The sequence below is a fragment of the Penaeus japonicus genome, unplaced genomic scaffold, assembly GCF_977035675.1.
Source record: "Penaeus japonicus unplaced genomic scaffold, GWHDUDI00000001_assembly GWHDUDI00000022, whole genome shotgun sequence".
Lineage (NCBI taxonomy): Eukaryota > Metazoa > Arthropoda > Malacostraca > Decapoda > Penaeidae > Penaeus > Penaeus japonicus.
Genome location: NW_028234424.1, coordinates 33,257,041 through 33,272,040, shown reverse-complemented (window position 1 = coordinate 33,272,040; position 15,000 = coordinate 33,257,041). Strand labels below are relative to the sequence as shown.

Genomic DNA, 15,000 nt, shown 5'->3' with positions numbered 1-15,000 from the left:
AAGCTCCTCGATGTGACACGGAGATAAGACTCGAAGACGGGAATAAAGAGGAAAATCGTAGGAAAATCGTAACACTCCATGGGAGGTCTTTGGTTCTTCCCGCTTTCTTTCTTTCTTTCTTTCTTTATATCTCACCTCGATGTCCAAGAGGAGGAAGAACAACAACGCAGAAAATCAGCGGAGAGTGTTATTGTTGCAAGGAAAGGTCATATATATATTTACAGTACAGTGTCGGCGCTTCATGCAAATGTAAATCGGATGAAACTTTGACTCCATTTACGAACAAACACACAGCCGTAGTGATACTTCCACTTTATAGCCAAAGTCGAGAGGAAGCTTCTCTAAAAATACACTTTCAGACGAAACGGCCTCCGAGCTTTAAAAAAAAAAAAAAAGTATATTATTGTGAGTTAATGAGTAAACTGCAGGAGGCGAATAGGCGGGACGGACTGAGTGCTTCTGCAACTCCAGAGCAACAGGAATTGTGCGTGTTGAACATCGCAGAGCGTAGTGAACAGTGTTGATACAGTGTGTGCGTAATGTTCTTTTGCTGTTGTTGTTTTGGGATCCTGTTTAATACGCCTCTTTATATAGCACGTCCGCTGCGAAGACATACAGTGGCCCCTTTGAATTCCCAAGTGCATATATTAGTAAGCAAACCGACGGTATAAATTAGCGCGTTATTGTTCCTTGCCTCTTGCGGTCACTGTGCCATATGGTGCCATCCCAGCAGCTTGTGCCGTCTCGTTCCACAACCATGATATATGGTACGCCGATAGGCCTCTGTAATAGCGCCATCCCATACAATGAAAACGTTCCGATGTGAATCATTTGCGTCGGAAGTTGCGATTCATGCGGCGACGCAACTCAGTCTGTTGCCCTATTAAATAGTGAAGTTAAATGATCATCATTCTCGTTGACTTAATGTGAATAATACGACAATTTATGATGCGATCCTATGTCTCAATAGAACCCTGGAATGTTGTTTTATTGCTTCTTTGTGTATGCAACAGCGCAACCGAGTGTGCAACGTTGAATATATGTTGAATGATAGATGTAGATTGCAGGCGTATCGAAAATAAGTGTTCACAGTGACAAATACCTTATATCTTTTATACACAGACGTATCTAGCGTTGTCGCAGGTCAATAAGTGAATTCGTGACATTAAAAAATGCATAAACGTGTAAGTATATTCGAGAATTTAGGATGCCTAATATGTCAATGTCAGGCGAGACTTAGTGTTGCGTCGTTCTACTTACTATTAAAGTGATAAAGGTTGTTTAAGGTCGAAGTGTTGTTTATGATTAAATTATTACGGTGGCCTGTTTTATCGGAAGTGGTTATAGGTCCTGGTGTTATAATTGTGACCATAATGATAGCGGTTATTACTATCGTGGATATTACTATTGTTGTTATTATTATCGTTATTACTATTTTTGTTTTTATTTTTATTATTATTATCATTATTATTATTCTGATTATTATAATTTTGATTATTATTATTATCCTCATAATTGTAATAATTGTGAAAATAATAATCCTTTTTATCATTATTATTTTCATAATTGTTATTATTATTTCCATTACTATTCATTATCATTATCATCCTTGTTATTATCATAAATATTTTTTGTCATTATAAATATCATCATTTCGTTATTGTTATTGTCATCACTATCTTTATCAATATTACTATCAGCAATATTACCTTCGAAAGACAATAAGAAAAGCAATATACGGCACTGAAAGAAATTACTAAATAATCTAAATTCTAAAATTCTGGAATATGTGTAAGAATCGTCTTGTGTTACGATAAACATCCACTTTAAGATTACGGAGTAGCTTAAAGGAAATTGGGATGACAATGTCATAACATTTGTGATAGATAGATTGTTGTGGTCATTGGCACCATTACATTATATATCGCACTGTTATTATTATCAAAGTTATTAGTACGGTCTCATTATCTTCACTATTATTAGGAGTCTGTCTCGACCGCCACTCATTCAAAAAAATATACTTTTATCAAAATCTAAAAAAATAAAAGCAAAAAACTAAATGACGTCAGTTGGATAACAACAAGCGCAATAACTATTCACTCATCTAACACTTTCTCGTAGTTAAACCATCATTTAAGATTGAAGATCTAAGATATTCTCGCCTCACCATTATCTAACTCATCACCGTTTACCAATCTCATTATCTCTGTCCTCATTATCTGCGGACTCTCACCTTTATCTGACTTTGCCAGAGCAGCTGAGTTAAAGGACAGGCTAAAATTCGCATATCGCTGTGTTTTTTTTTTTTTTTTTTTTTTTGGGGGGGGGTTCCGTTTCCTCTTTGTCTTCTTGTTCTTCGTCTTTGTTTTCTTCTTCGTCTACTGTTTTTTTTTTTTTTTTCTTCTTCTTCTTCTATATCTTTTTTTTCTTCTTTCCTTCTTATTTTTCTCATTTCATAATCGAGGCTTTTACTTATTTTGATTATTAGAATGTGTATATGTGTGTGTATATGTGTGTGTGTGTGTGGTTGTTTGTATGCGTGTGCGTTTGTGTGTGCGTATTTTCCAAGCTCTTCATACACATACACACATCTTCCCATTTCGTATCAGTCCGTCTCTACCTATTTATCAAGTCTCTTTCGCCTCTCATCTCGAAGCGGAATTCACCTGGCCATAAATAATGATAATTTTTATTCAAGTCGTGAAGCTAAATTGACCAAGCAAATAACCTCGCCCGTTAGCACAGTACCTTTTTTCTTATCCGGACTATTTCTCACATGACGAGGCCGCTCCGAGGGGAATTCGGGTAAGAGTGAAAGAGGGAGAGTAGTATGAGTCACGTCTTGGATAATCGGGATGAGGGGACGAAGCGGGGAAGTGGGGGTGGGGGGTGGGGGGTAGGATAATTAAGGGGGGCATGTGGATGATGGTTTTAGACATTTAAAGTAAGATGTGTGACTTTTTTTCTTTCTTTCTCTGAAGAAGGGTGAGAGAAGGAAGGAAAAAGTCCAGAATTTTACATTTAATTATATATGTATATGAATAAATCAAATAACTGATAGATAAATATATATTTCTATGTGTGTGTGTGTTTTGACGGAGGAAGAAGAGAGAAAGATATAATACATCTATCTTAAAGATGTATGTAGCGATCGAAGTACAAAGACATCACGTCCAATCAATACAACAACACCTTACGGAAGACACACAAAGACATTCAACCAACCAACCAACCAACCACCACCAACAAAAACAAACAAAAACAAAACAAAATCTCCCCACACATTAAAGAAACCGAAACGACATCTCTAACAACCTGTCCACCTCGATAGACGCTATAACTTTAAGAAATGTAAAGTTCGAGACCTGCTTGGGATGCGAAGCGGTATAGGCCAGGATCCGAAGAATAAGAAGAATGATAAGACGACTGATAAGGTAATCGGCCTGCGTATGTATGAAGACCTGACCTTCATTGACCTTTAAAGTAGTCCTGTGATACTTTCGATGCTTTAAGTTCTGGGAGGGAGGGAGGGGGGGTGGGGGGTGAGGAAGAAGACAGGGACAAGATGGAAATGATTAAGGTATGGATTCCTTACCTTGTTTTTGTTTGTTTGTTTGTTTGTTTGTTTGTTTTTATGCGGGTGATTAGTTTCCAAATTAGTTAGCTCTGTATGGATCTTAGATGATGTAGAACTATGATTATTTATTGAGGATTAATGGGACTGATGTGTATTTAGTGATGTACTATGTGAAGAAGTGGAGATTCAGATTGAAACAAAATAAGAAAGGTAGCCATTTTTTTAAGGAGTGAATACATATTCCAATACATTAAATGAAATCAAGGTAAAAAGGTGGATACAATAGGCGCACAAAAAGGAGAGGACCGAAAACCTCCCCACATATTCATGGAAACACCAAAACCTTCTCAAACGTGATTTTCGAAAAAAAAAAAAATAAAAGATGATCGAAATTTCCCCACTGAAATGTCCGTCGTCTCATGCAACCCATGTCCTGTGACGCCCATCAAGATCATGCAATAATAGAGGGAAGAGAAGGGGGGGGGGGCGTGACGGGGGAAGGGGGGGGTTGAAGACCAAGCTGCTCAAGGCTTACGATAAGGGACCTTCTAAGAGTTACATTACATTAGAATGCTGTTGGCTGTTGGCGCTCTCTTAAAGGCGGTTGATGAGACGTTCTTGAATGTAGAAGGTGGCATGAGGTGGCAGGCATGCAATGAGTCCTAGGAAATTAGGTACTTCAACATGACACATGGTTGGGGAAAATTGAATACATTGACGTTTAGGAGATATTAAGATCGTGGAGATGTTCAGAAAGTTTTAAAAAAAGGGGGGGAAGTACTTGGACGTTTGTGTGCTATTTGGTCTAATTTATAGCTGTTTCTAGAAACGGGTTCTACTTTCGTTAAAAAAAAGAAAAAAGAAAATGAAAAGAAAAAGATTTTGGAAATAGCCACGTATTTTAGATCCCGAAAGAAAGATTGTTTTCTACACCTGAAGGAAGTTTCCACCCACGCATACACTATTAAGGGGAGGGTTGCATTACTACACTCGCGTAAAGGGGATATATACTAGACCATAAGCGGATGTAAACACACGAGATTTACCCACGGAAAGGTGAGACATTAGTAGGCACCTTCGCACAGCACAGCACACAGCACGTGACGGACCTACTCACACGCGAAAAAAAAGAAGAAGGATAATAAAAAAAAAAAGGAGAGGAGTGGCATGAGACACAGCCATAAAAAGGGGGAATTATGTAAAGGAAAAGAGACATGGGACAACCACAACAAAGGGAAGGCTTGCGGGAGACGGGCATAAATATACACACAAACACACGACACACTGAGACGTTCTTTCTTCTCCCCCCCCTCACCCCCCACCTCCCACCCTCACCTTCACCATCTCCCTCCCCCTTTAAGTGTGTTGTGTTGTAAATATTTCATGATGGAGAACTTCCGCTGGGAAGGGAAGGGGTGTAAGGAGAGGAGGAGGAGGAGGAGGAGGAGGAGGAGGAGGAGGAGGAGGGAGGGAGGAAGGGGAGGGGAGCTGGAGGGATGGAAGTGTTTTGAGTTATCCAATCCCCGAATCGATTCTGGAACTCCCCCTTCCTAACCCTCCCTCCCTCCCTCCCTCCCCCTTCCCTTTCTCCCTCCTTCCCTCCCGGCCTCATATTTGTTCCAGAACCTTAAAATGATGTGCCCTTGTGTACGCAGGCATTTTTGTGTTTGGGGTTTGGGGGAGGAGGGGGGGTGGAGGAGGGGCGGGGGTGAATGGGGGTATTTGGAAAGGATGGGAGGGGAGGAAGGGAGGGAGGGAGGAGGGTGGAGACGGTGCATAAATGAGTTGTCAATAACGATCGATCGAAGCTGATGATCCTTTTTTTTTTCTTCCTTTCTTTAATTACGCCTGAGTAGTGTTTTGTTTACATCTCACCGAGAGAAGGGGATGGAGAGAAAAGGGTAAAAAGCAAATGCAAGAAAGATGTATGAACTGGAGTAACAAAGAAACGGATAATAATAAACAAATAAAAAAAACAATGTCAAGGTGATACATAAAAATAAGAGAAAGAAAAAAAAGTAAATACGCACAGACGAAAAGAGTTGACATTTGACGCAGCGAAATATTGAGGAACCGTGGGGACGATTTATCAATGAAACTAAATTTGCAGCGTGGAATGTAGATCGCCTCAGGCTATTGCGAACTTGATGTCCATTGATTCTCGGGAGGTGATGAATAATCAATATTGTTGTTAAGTGTTTGTCCAGATGAATATTTGAAACGCCAAGATGAAAATATGCGAATGGAAAGAGCCAATCTGCTCAGACACATTCGAGCGAGTGAATCGGACATATGAAGCTACGTGATCGGACAAGTTCTGAATATTGGCGCTTTACGGAAGCTAAAGAATAAAAGAAAAATAAGAAAAGGGGGGAAAGGATAGGTCGTGAGGCCCCAACCACTGCCCGCATCGCCGCTGGATTGTGACCTCGCCTAGACAAAGGAAGAGAGAGAGAGAGAGAGAGAGAGAGAGAGAGAGAGAGAGAGAGAGAGAGAGAGAGAGAGAGAGAGAGAGAGAGAGAGAGAGAGAGAGAGAGAGAGAGAGAGAGTGAGTTTGAAGAGACAATCTACGCAAGGTGAACATAGCGGATAAAGCGTACGACGACGCGAACGAAAGCTTGAATGAAGTGAAGGGAAAGGCAATAAAAAAGGTGGTTTCATTGTTTCATTTGAATCATACTACCGAACGATCGAAACTCAAAATGGCGACCTACAGCACAGAAGGTTCTGACGAAATGGTAGAAACAAGCGAAGTGCGCAAAGCGTCCGTTCAATATGGCATAAAGGATCGCATGAACAAAGCTTCGAAACGACCTCGCGACTCCCCCTTCGAATCACAAAACGAACCTTTAACCCGAAACGGCAAACCGGATGTTCCCGCTGTTATTTTCGTTATAAGCAACCTTATTGTCTCTCATTTGCATACAAAGGTGAAATTGAAAAAGAGAATTTGCAAATCTACCCCCTCTTTGTAGCTCGAACTAGCGTGCCCCCCCTGATATTGAAAGGAATTAATAGCCAACTTGTGACCGTGTGATATAGTCGCCATCAACATTAATGTCCCGCTTTTAGTACATGCACTCGAAGCGTTGCACCGGATCAGTAATGGATTTGTAATCTTTGCTCGATCGCCATGTTTGAATTTGCATTAATTATGTGTAATCCTCGCTGGGCTTATTGTGACACAGAACTACTGAAACATCGACTTCTGGAGTGATTATACATTTATCGGTTGAGCAACTTGTCATTTCTGCCTCCCTTTCTTCAAACTTCTTTTTTTTTTTTCTTTTCTTTTTTTTAAGGCAAGGGGATGAATTCGTAATTAAAATGGTCTCCCCTTTACTCTGCCTATTTTACTTTTTTCCATTTTTTTTTCCTCTCTCCTCTTTGTTTCGTTGTTTCTGTTAGTTTGTTTACGTCCGTATTTTCCTTCGTCCTCTTTTCTTCCTCGCTTTACCCGCGACCTCATCTTCTTCCAAAGAATCTTCCAGTCGAGATATTAATAATTCCCGTAAATAAATAACATGAAAAAAAAAAAAATCAGTGCTTTAATAATCATTGTCTTGCACTCGTCCGCATACGCTCGTGCGGCCAAGCCAGGTCCTGAGGGGAATGCACATGCAAGAAAATGCAAGCGAAGAAGTTCCTTTTGTTAAGCAGCTAGACCTTGTATGCGTTATCCTGCAATTATTGTGATATTGATAGTACTATTGATTACGGCAATAGCGATGCAGTGATCATGATTTTGAAGACAATAATAACAACAAAAATTATAGATAAATCAATGAAGAAAACGATTATTTACATTCTTATCGTAAAGAGTGTGTCTATTACGATCATTACTTTTACATGTATACGATTTTATCACTCTATCGGTAGTGACAATAATTATGTGAACAAAGAACCAAGGAACTAAAAGGGAAGTAGAGCAGGAAGTAGAAGAGAAGATCAAGAAGGAAACGGAAAGGAAAATAAATGCAAAAGGAAAAAGACAGTACCTCATCACGTCCATCATCCTCGTCCCCGTCTTTCTTCTTATAATTTTTAACTTCTTCTTCTCTCTCTCGTCTCCTCTCTCTCTCCTCTCTCTCTCTCCCGCTCTCTCATTCTCTGCTCTCCTCCTCGTCCTCCCCCTCTCTCGATCTCCCTCCCTTCGTGCCCTCTCTCCTCACTAACTCATCTCTACACTCTCCTCTCTCATCCCCTCTCTCTCATCATCACACCCTCCCCCTTCCTTCCTCCTGGCCGGGCATAAACAAAGTTGTGCAGGGTCAGCCCAGACGGGTAAACAGAATGCCCAAAATGGCAACTAGTGTTTACTTTAGGTTCTTGTCTGTCCTGGTCTGGTCTCTCTCTCTCTCTCTCTCTCTCTCTCTCTCTCTCTCTCTCTCTCTCTCTCTCTCTCTCTATCTATCTATCTCCTTCGCTCTCTCTTTCCTTCTCTCTGTCTCTCTCTTCCTTTCCCTCTCTTTCCTTATCTCTCTCTTTCTCTCTCTTATCCTTTCCTTCACCTCTCAACATTTCTCTCTCTTTCCTTCTCGTCGTCTCATCCTCGCTCTGCTCCTTCTACACTCTCTTCGTTCTTTCTCACTCTCACTCTCCCCCTCTCTCTCTCTCTCTCTCCTCTCTCTCTCTTCACCTCTCTGTCATAACCCTCAAGAAATCCATTTTCCTCTCTGACTCTCCACCCCCTCTCTCTTTCTCTATCTTTCTCTCTCTTTCTCTGCTCCTCTCTCTTCTTCTCTCTTCACTCTCTCTCTCTCCTCCTCCCCTCCCCCCTTTCCTCCTCTTTTCTCCTCCCCCTCTTCCTCTCTCATCTTTTTCCTCTCTCTCTCTCTCCTTTCTCTTTCTTTTTTTTCCTCTCCCCTCTCTCTCTTCTTTTTTCTCCCCTTCTCTCTCACCCCCCTTCCCTTCCCTCCTTCCCCCCCCCCCTTTCCCTCCTTCCCCCTTTCCCTCCTTCCCTCCTTCCTCCTTTCCCTCCTTCCCTCTTTCCTCCTTTCCTCCTTTCCCCCTTTCCCTCCTTCCCTCCTTTCCCCTTTCCCCCTTTCCCTCCTTTCCCTCTTTCCCTCCTTCCCTCCTTCCCTCTTTCCCTCCTTCCCTCCCTTCTTTCCTCCTTTCCCCCCCTTCCCTCCTTCCTTTCCCCCCTTCCCTCCCCCCCCCTCCCTTCCTCTCCCCTTTTCCCCTCTTTTCCTCTCTCCCTTTCTCTTTCCCCCTTCTTCCCCTTTCTCCCCCCTTTTCCCCCTCTTCCCCTTTCCCCCCCCCCCCCCTCCCCCCCACCCCCTCCTCCTCCGCTCTCCCCTCCCTCCCCCCTTTTCCCCTCTTTCCTTCGTTTTTTTTCCTTTTTCTTTTCCCTTTTTCTTTTTAAAAAATTTTTTTTTGGCCTCCCCCATCCAAATTCTTTTTTCTTCCTTAAATTTTTCTTTTTTTTCTTCCCTTCCGAATTTTTCCCCCCTTTTTCCCCTTGTCCTTTCTCTTTTCCCTTTTCCTCTCCCCCCCTCCCTCCCTCCCCTCTCTCTCCCCTTTCCCCTCTCTCTCTCTTTTTTCCCCCTCTCCCCCTTTCTCCTCTCCCCCCCCTTTCTCCCCCTCCCCTCTCACCCCCTCTCCCCCCTCTCTCCTCCCCCCTCTCTCTCCCCCTTTCTCCTCTCTTTTCTCTCTCTCTCTCTCCAGCCAGATGAGCGCATTCATTTACGAGCGCTCCATTTTGAGTCATGTGTACTATTAGCCAGATTAAAACATAGCCACGTACTATCTTGCAAGTTCGTTGCGTGTATTGCTAACTGGTTTACGGTCGTTAATTAATCGGCTTAATCATCGAGGTTGCCACATGTTATCATCTCTTTTATTAGCTTGATCAACACTAACGCGTATCTATCGAACCATTATGGCGGCCTTCTTTTAATCTATTGTAAAATTTGGGGGGGGGGGGATTTTTTTGGGGGGGGAAAAGAGGGGGGGTTTTTTTTTTTTTTTTTTTTTTTTTTTTTTTTTTTTTTGGGGGGGGTTTTTTTTTTTTTTTTTTTTTTTTTTTTTTTTTTTTTTTTTTTTATATTTTTTTATAATTTCCCCCCCCCCCCTTTTTTTTTTTTTTTTTTTTTCCCCCTTTTTTTTTCCCTTTTTAAAAAAATTTTTCCCCCCTTTTTTTTTTTCTTTTTTCCCCCTTTCCCCTTTTTTTTTCCCCCCCCCCCCCCCCCCCCTTTCCCCCCCCCTTTTTTCCCCCTTTTTTTTTTTTTTTTTTTTTTTTTTTTTTTTCCCCCCCCCCCCCCCCCCCCCCCCTTTTTAAAAATTTTTGGGGGCCCCCCCCTTTTTTTTTTTTGGGGGGGGGGGGGGGGTTTTTCCCCTTTTTGGCCCCCCCCCCCAAAAAAAAAAAAAAAAATTTTTTGGGGGGGGCCCCCCAAAAAACGAAAAAGGGGAAAAAAAAGGGAAAAAAAGGAAAGGGGGAAAAAACGGGGAAAAAAAAGGAAAAGGGGGGGGAAAAAAAAAAGGGGGGGGAAAGGGGGAAAAAAAAAAAGGAAAGGGGAAAAAAAAAAAACAAAAAAAAGGGGGGGGGGGGGGAAAAAAAAAGGGGGGGGGGGGGGTTTTAAAAAAAGGGGGGAAAAAAGAATTTTCCCAAAAGGGGAAAATTTTTGTTTTTTTTTTTTTCCCCCCCCCTTTTTCCCTTCCCCCTTTTTTTTTTTCCCTTTTTTTTTTTTTCTTCCCCCCTCCCCTTCAAAAAAGGGGTTTTTTTAAAACCCCCCCCCAAATTTTTTTTCCCCCTTTTTTTTTTCCCCCCCCCTTTTTTCCCCCCCCTTTTCCCTTTTTTTTTTTTAAAAATTTTTCTTCCCCCCCCCCTTTTTTTTCCCCCCCCCCCCCCCCAAAAAAATTTTTTTTTTAAAATTCCCCCCCCCCCAAAAAACCCCCCCTTTTTTTTTTCCCCCCCCCCCCCCCTTTTTTTTTCCCCCCCCTTTTCCCCCCCGGTTCTTAAAAAAACCCCCCCCCCCCCCCCCCCCCCCCCCCCCCCTTCCCTTTTCCCCCCCCCCCCCTTTTCCCCCCCCCCCCCCTTTAAAAAAAAACCCCCCCAAAAAAAAAAAAAAAAAGGGAAAAAAAAGGGGGGAAAAAATTTTTTTTTTTTCCCCCCGGGGGGGGGGGGGGGGTGGTTTTTTTTTTTTTTTTTTTTTTTTTTAAAAAAAAAAACCTTTTTGGGGGGTTTTTAAAAAGGGGGGGGTTTTAAAAAAAAAAACCCCAAAAAAAATTTTTTGTTTTTTTAAAAAAAATTTTTTAAAAAAAAAAAATTTTTTAAATTTGTAAAGAGCATTACTTAATTAGACAATTGTCTTCCGTCATTAGTGAATCAATTTTCTGTCTCCCTTTCCTCTGTCTGTCTCTCTCTCTCTCTCTCCGTCGCCTCTCCCGTCTTCTCCCCTCCAAAAACACTCCTCTCTCTCCACAGTTTATCTCTCTCTCTCTCTCTCTCTCTCTCTCTCTCTCTCTCTCTCTCTCTCTCTCTCTCTCTCTCTCTCTCAAAGGATGCGATCCCTGTACGTAACTTAACTCCTATCCTCCCTCACCCCCTTTCCTACTCCTTGCTACTTCCACCCTCCCCTTTTTCACCCTCTACTCCCCTTTTACCTTTCCCACTCCCCTTCCACCCTCTAACCCCCCTCTTCTACCCCCCTACTACCCCTTTCCCAACCTTTTCCACTCCCCACTCCACTTCCACCCCATCTCCAACCATTTCCACTCCCCTTCCACTCTCTCCCCCACTATTCAACCCCCTTCCAACCCCCTCTCCCCTCTCGCCCTCCCCCGTGTCCTCGAAACCGGCCTCCCCCTCGCCCCCTCCTGCCGCACGGGGGGGTGGCCCTCCGGGCGGCGCGCGCGCGTCGTCGGGGTAGGACCGGCGCGGAGGCCGCCGGTCGCCTCGCGCCCCCTCAATCGGCCCCCTCGCCCCCTCGCCCCCTCGCCCCCTCCCCCCCATCCTCCTTGTCCCCTTCTTACCCCTTTGAAGACGGCTGTAAACAAAAGTCCCCCCATGACCAAATAGGAACCCCACCCGCGGCCTGGAGGTCGTCTGGGTCGTCCTTCAGTCGTCATAAACAAGTGGGCGCCGTCACTGCCATGGTCACTGGGTGCGTGTGCATGAGGCTTTGTGTGTGTGTGTGTGTGTGTGTGTGTGTGTGTGTGTGTGTGTGTGTGTGTGTGTGTGTGTGTGTGTGTGTTTGAGAGAGAGAGAGAGACAGGAAGAGTGCCTATGCCTGTGTGCATATAGGAGAGAGAGAGGGTGGGAGGGGAGAAAGACAGACAGACAGACAGACAGAGAATATTCGTTTGTGTGTCTGAAAGGGAGTGTGTCTGTGAGTGTGAGAGAGGGCGTGTGTGTCTGTGCGATTTTATTAAATTATGATTAAAAATTATTCAGGGTCGCCTGATGTTTGCATTGGTATTGGATTATCCTTCTTTCATATTTTTACACTTTTTTCCTTCCGCCCTAATCCTTTTCTCTCATGTTTATGGCTTATCGTCACTTTTCTTACTCTTCATTTAAATACAGCCTTTGTATATGAATATTTATATATGTATGTATAATTTCACGTTCTTTGTAGTGCTTTGTCTTTCGCGGGAGCTCTGTTGACCCTACGGCTAAGAAAACAAAAAATGAAAAAAAAGAAAGGCCAAACCGAGGCATGAGACGGAGAAGTGAAAAAAAGAAGAGAAATTTGCCCGGAGCGGAACCCTTTAAAACGAGTGATTGGTCGAGTGACATGAGTCTTGAGGACTTGTGAAAGCTTTGTTCAAGAGTCCATCTCAAGGACCAGGTCAGTGTGCGTCTGTGTGAGGTGTGTGTGTGTGTGTGTGTGTGGGTGGGTGGGTGTATGTGTGTGGGTGGGTGCGTGTGCTTGTCTGCGCGAGTGGATAAAGGTGTGTACAGATCCGCTGAGTGGAAGACACGCATTAGGATCTGGTAACACTGACCTAGTAAGGAGGTGACCCAGTGGCGCAGTCCTGTGTCATGACCAAGCCAAGAGGGATCCTCGTGACCCAGTAACACACCCTGGAGGAGAATGACCTAGTCTTAACACAGCGAGACTTAAGTAGTATCTTAACACATCATTTTAATAACGGAGAAGAACATAATAACATAAACATAGCACAATAACACCACTGACCCAGAAACATGGCACAGTGAACTGACTTAGTAATATCACACAGACAGTTGGTATTACGATATAGACACCTGACTTTATAATATAACATCCAATTAATTTAAAGATATAACACAATAGACTAAATCAACTATATTTTCCTTTAATTAGGCCTACAAACGTAATTATAATAGAAAAAACAACAACAAGGATACGATAACTGAGTAACTGAGTTTAGTAAAGTGTACCCAATGACTCACTTTATCACTATGGTGAAGACTGAAGTAGTAACATGACATAATATATATGGACATCCAACATATGATAAGTACCATAACTGTAGGTCTTTAAGTAGATAATACGTCATTCTTGCCCACGAAGGTGCATGACCTTGGACAACATATATTTGAGAATGTGTACTAAAGACGACAGAGCATTTCTTAGCATGGTATAGTACGGTAAGTCACATCCCTGTGAACTATGGAATGATTTGACATGAAAACCTACGTACTGTCAGTGCCATATGTATTAGATATTGCTCGAGTTTCATTCAAGAAAACAAAACACGTGGTAGAAGACATACATCTGTGTGTGTTGTTTGTATGTGTTCATGTGTGTGTGTGTGTGTGTCTGTGTGTGTGTGTGTGTGTGAGTGTGAGTGTGTGTGTGTGTGTGTGTGTGTGTGTGTGTGTGTTCGTGTGTGTGTGTGGCTTTACTCATTATTAGCTATATATTAGCATCCGTCGTCCAGGATTTCACCCCCTTTTTCCATACTCTCCTAAACCCCCCAAATATTTTCCTCCAGTTAGAAATGTCTCAATCAAATATGCATAAACCCACAGATATATATCTAACCCCACTCCCCCTACCCCCCCTCCCCCTCCTGTGTGCCAGAACAGGTGAACATCGATTCCTCTCCTCTTCCTACGCTGAAAGGAAGATGACGTATGAAAGGGGAAAAAGGGAGAGGGTGGAGGAAGGGGGAGGGAGAGGGGAAAGAGGGAGAAGGTGGGGGAAGGGGGAGGGGTAGAGGGGGTTCCCTGCACCCTTACACAAGGACGGTAATGAGCGCTAGTTCCACCTTCCTACACCCCCTCCCTCCTTTCTTCCTTCCTTACCCCCCTCCCTCCCTTCTTCCCTCCCTCCTGCCATCCCTCTCTCCCGCCCTTCCCCCCTCCATCCTTCCTCTACCCCCCCCCCTCCCTCCTCTCCCCTTCTCCTGTCGACCCTTTTACCTAACACATATTAGTTGATGAAGTGTATTTTCTTCCTTCTACCCGTGTCTACTTCGTCGTCCTTTTTCCTTTTCTTTCATTATCTTCTCTTTCTATTCTCTTGTCGTTGCTACTTTTTTTTTTAATCTTTCTTACGCTTTACCACTGTTTCCTTTTGCATTTCCATTCCTCCCTCTCCTATACTGCTTCCATTTCTTCTCCTACTTCATCACCTCTTCTTTATTCTTCCTGCTTTCACTACCCTCTCCACTCTCTTTCTTTCCTCCCGTTCTTTCTTATCTACTTCTACCATCCAATTTCTTCACTTCTTCATCCACCTCTGTTTCATCCGCCTCCATCTCTTCATCCATCGCCACTTCCTTCGTCTCCATTATTATTATCATCATTATCATCCCCTTCTTTTCCCCCTCCACCACCACAACATCCTACCTCCTCCTCTTACCTCTTTCCTCCTCCTCCTCCTCCTCCTACCTCCTCCTACCTCCTCCTCCTCCTCCTCCTCCTCCTCCCTCCTCCTACCTCCAACCACCTCCTCCTACCACCTACCACCACCTCATACCACCTCCTCCTCCTCCTACCACCTCCTCCTACCTCCTCCTCCTCCTCCTCCCCCCCGAACCGAATCAAAGACGAAGAGGAATTATTGATTTCGGATACTACGGCCGCCCTCTCCCCGCCCCCGCCCGTTCCTCTACACCCTCCCAAAACTTAAACTGGTATTGGTGTTCAAGTTAGGGCTGCTAACTTCGAGAAACTGGTACTGCGGTGGTCGGAGGTGTAGTGGGCAGTCTTGTGACCCTCGTCAGAAAGAGAGAGAGAGAGAGAGAGAGAGAGAGAGAGAGAGAGAGAGAGAGAGAGAGAGAGAGAGAGAGAGAGAGAGAGAGAGAGAGAGAGAGAGAGAGAGAGAGAGAGAGAGAGGGGAAGGGAGAGGGGGGGGGGGGGGGGGGGGGGGGGGGGGGGGGGGGGGGAGAGGAGGGGGGGGAAGGGTAGAAGGAGAGGGAGGGTGGGTAGAAGGAGAGAGGGTGGGGAGACGAGAGAGAGAGAGAGCGAGATAGATAAATAGATGGAT

General features: G+C 43.8%; 1 protein-coding gene across 7 annotated transcripts in view; it reads left to right on the top strand.

Annotated features, from left to right (window-relative positions):
- Positions 1 to 15,000, top strand: part of bru3 (CUGBP Elav-like family member bruno 3) — a 623,467-nt gene that overhangs the window by 4,904 nt on the left and 603,563 nt on the right. The gene's annotated exons all lie outside the window — the stretch shown is intronic.